The following is a 3,946-nucleotide window of genomic DNA, read 5'->3' on the forward strand; positions in this document are numbered from 1 at the left end:
GTCCCGCGCCCTTCCCGCGGCTCGGCCGCCTCCGCCGCCACCCTGGCTGCGCCGCCTGGCCCCGCGGCCATCTCCACCGCCGCCGTCCCGAGCTCGCCGTCGCCAGCACCTCGCCGGACCACGCCGCCCCGGCCAGATCCGCCCGGATCCGGCCGGCCCCGAACCCCCTGGCGCCGCCCCGTGCCCAGATCCGGCCAGCTCCCGCTTCGTCCGTCCTCCTCCGGCATCATCCTCACCTCCGGCCGCTCTCCGGCGAGTCCCTCTGGCGAGATCCGTGCTGCATCATTATCCATGCGAACCCGAAGTTGACTTTGTTTTTCCAATAGTCCCTGACATTTTCATGCCCTGTTTGACGTGTCATATCTCCATGCATACTGCTCCATTTTGTGCGTGTAATATGTCAAATTGTTTGTCTCAACGAGTACTTCATTTCATTCCATTGCACCATATTCATTTGAGGTCATCTTGATGCCCGAATCATCGATGCAAGAGTGCTTCATAATGTTGTCTGCTGTCTGTTAACAGAACTTGCTCTTTTGTCATTTTTGCCATGATTGATGTGTGCATCCTATGAGGTTGATGTCTACATGTGTTTTGATCTATGCTATGTCTTCTTTACAGAGGATATTACCTTGTATTTTTGTGATCCATGTGGTGACTAGCACAATCATGTAAACTAGGCTTCATGATGTTGCTGATTTTATTCCCTATTCTGCTATTATTTTGGTGCCATGTAAAATTGATGCTACAGAGAGATCCATGCTTATTTTGAGATACTTCACTAAGGGTGTTTTGAACATATGGTTGTTCTCTATCCATTCATGCCCCTGTTTGCAATTATGGAGTGGTCTAGCATGTCATTTTCGTGCTCTACTTTTGCAACCAAATATTTCCTGGCAGATTGTTTACATGTTATTCAATTTTGCCAAGGTTGTAGTTGATCCTTGCATGCTATGAACTTGTTCTTGCCTTGGATTGTTTCACAAACATGTATTCTTGCTGATGCTATGCTTATCTTGTCATGCAATGACTTGTGGTGAGTGAATCGAGCTTGTCAAGTAGTGTACTTACTGTTGCTGTTTTGCTAGCCTGAATCTGTTATTTCGTGATGCTATATAAACCTGCTGCTAGAAGTCATTCTATGCATAATCTGGAGAAGTTCACTAAGGGTGTTTTGTTCTACATGTCATTCTCTATCCATCCTTGCCCCTGGTTGCATTTATAGCTTGCTGTAGCTTGTTCATATCTTGCTCCAAAGTTGCTATATAATGTTGCTGTCAGCCTATTAACATTAAGTTCAGTTGTTGCCATGATTGTTGTTAGTGATCCATCCACCCTATGAAATTGCTATTGCCATGCTTAGCTTCACAAACATGTCTTCTTACTGTTGGTTGCCTTGCCATGCCATGTATTGCTCTGTGGTGAGTGGTACAAGCTCATCAACATGCCTTCATAATTCTGTTTCTGCCATGTTTAAATCTGTATTATAACTTGCTATGTTTACGTGGGTGCCATCATTTTTTTGATCCTTTTTGGCTCATGGTCAGTAAAGGACTTTTGATCTATGCATTTAGTAGTATCATGCCATGCCTTTGTTTGCCATGATAAGTTCCTGTAACATGTTGTTTGATAGCTCTACACATTGCAACCTGATGTTATTTTCTGCAAAGTCTGAACTGTTATTATTTGCAATCTTGCCATGTGTGTTTGAGCATGTTCTAGTGATTTCTGGAGATAGCTCAGTGTTCATGTTTTGTTATGCTTTACCTGTACATCATGTCCATGCCTTTTGTTCTCATGTTGAGATGCTGTAGCATATCGTTTTGATGCTTGCAATATGCCTAGTTGCTGTTTTGGACAGATTGTTGCTATGACTTGTATAGAGTGTATGTGTTGCACCGTTGCTCCGTTTTGAGTGTGCTCTATATGAAACTTGCTGAGAATTGCATGTAGCTTCATATTATCATGTTGCATCCTTGTTTTGGTGTGTTTGCTTGATGTTTGGGTGTATTTTGCATCAATGCCATGTTTAACTTGTGTTGCTCGTATCTTCTAGGCCGTAGCTCCGAACTAAGTGAACTTTATATGTAACTTGACTAGAATCTCGTGTAGATCATCTTGGCGCATCTTTACTTGCTGTTTAACAACTTGAATATAAGGTTTATTCAGATCTGTACCAACTTCGAAATTTGCATATGAGGATTTACCGGAATTGTTATATGTTGTTCCCGGCCTCATTTAAACTTGCCTTGATGTGTTGTTCTTGTTTGCATCATCTCTTGCCATAAGTAGCTTCATGTAGCCTTTGTCATGCATCATGCTTGTTGTGCATCATGCCTTGTTCATGTGTGGTGTGTTTACCGTGTTGTGTGCTTCTTCTCGATAGTTCCTGTTTCGTTGCGATCGTGAGGATTCGTTCGTCTACGCTTGGTTCGGCTTCATCCGTTCGTCTTCTTCATGGACTCGTTTTTCTTCCTTGCGGGATTTCAGGCAAGATGACCGCTACCCTGGATCTCACTACTATCATTGCTATGCTAGTTGCTTCGTTCTATCGCTTTGCCGTGTTACCTATCTTTTGCTCATCAAGCCTCCCAAATTGCCATGAACCTCTAACCTTTGACACCCTTCCTAGAAAATGATTGCTTGGCTATGTTACCGCTTTGCTCAGCCCTCTTATAGTGTTGCTAGTTGCAGGTGAAGTTGAAGATTGCTCCATGGTGGACAGGATTTATGTTGGGATATCACAATATCTCTTATTTAATTAACGCATCTATATATTTGGTAAAGGGTGGAAGGCTCGGCCTTACGACTGGTGTTTTGTTCCACTCTTGCCGCCCTAGTTTCCGTCATACCGGTGTTATGTTCCCGGATTTTGCGTTCCTTACGCGGTCGGGTGATTTATGGGACCCCCTTGACAGTTCGCTTTGAATAAAACTCCTCCAGCAAGGCCCAGCATTGGTTTTACCATTTGCCTCACCATCACCTATATTTCCCTATGGAGTAATTAACCCAAGGGTCAACTTTATTACAGCCCCCCCGGGCCAATGCTTGTCTAAGTGTTGGTCCAAACTAGAGCACCGTGCGGGACCATTCCTTGGAAACTTGGGTTACGTTGGTTCTTGTACGCTTCGCTCATCCGGTGTGCCCTGAGAACGAGATATGTGCAGCTCCTATCGGGATTTGTCGGCACATCCGGGTGGTCTTGCTGGTCTTGTTTTACCATTGTTGAAATGTCTTGTAAACCGGGATTCCGAGTCTGATCGGGTCTTCCTGGGAGAAGGTATATCCTTCATTGATCGCGAGAGCTTATCATGGGCTAAGTTGGGACACCCCTGCAGGGTATAATCTTTCGAAAGCCGTGCCTGCGGTTATAGGTAGATGGGAATTTGTTAATGTCCGGTTGTAGATAACTTGACACCAGATCCGAATTAAAACGCATCAACCGCGTGTGTAGCCGTGATGGTCTCTTTTCGGCGGAGTCCAGAAAGTGAACACGGTTTTTGTGTTATGTTTGATGTAAGTAGGAGTTCAGGATCACTTCTTGATCATTGCTAGTTGACGACCGTTCCTTTGCTTCTCTTCTCGCTCTTATTTGCGTATGTTAGCCACCATACTTGCTTAGCCGCTGCTGCAATCTCACCACTTTACCCCTTCCTTTCCCTTCAAGCTTTGCTAGTCTTGATACCCATGGTAATGGGATTGCTGAGTCCTCGTGGCTCACAGATTACTACAACAACAGTTGCAGGTACAGGTTAATTGATGATCATGACGCGAGAGCGATGCTTGCTTGCGTTGAGTTCTTCTTCTGCTTCTTTGATCAGGGTGGATGTCGTTTGAGTTTCTGTTTGTGTTTCATCCGTAGTCAGATGATGCTCTTATGTATGATGAATTGATGTTGTATTCGTGTGGCATTGTATGTCTCTTGTATGTATCCCTATCTATTATG

Source organism: Triticum dicoccoides, chromosome 4B (genome assembly GCF_002162155.2).
Source record: "Triticum dicoccoides isolate Atlit2015 ecotype Zavitan chromosome 4B, WEW_v2.0, whole genome shotgun sequence".
NCBI classification, from domain to species: domain Eukaryota; kingdom Viridiplantae; phylum Streptophyta; class Magnoliopsida; order Poales; family Poaceae; genus Triticum; species Triticum dicoccoides.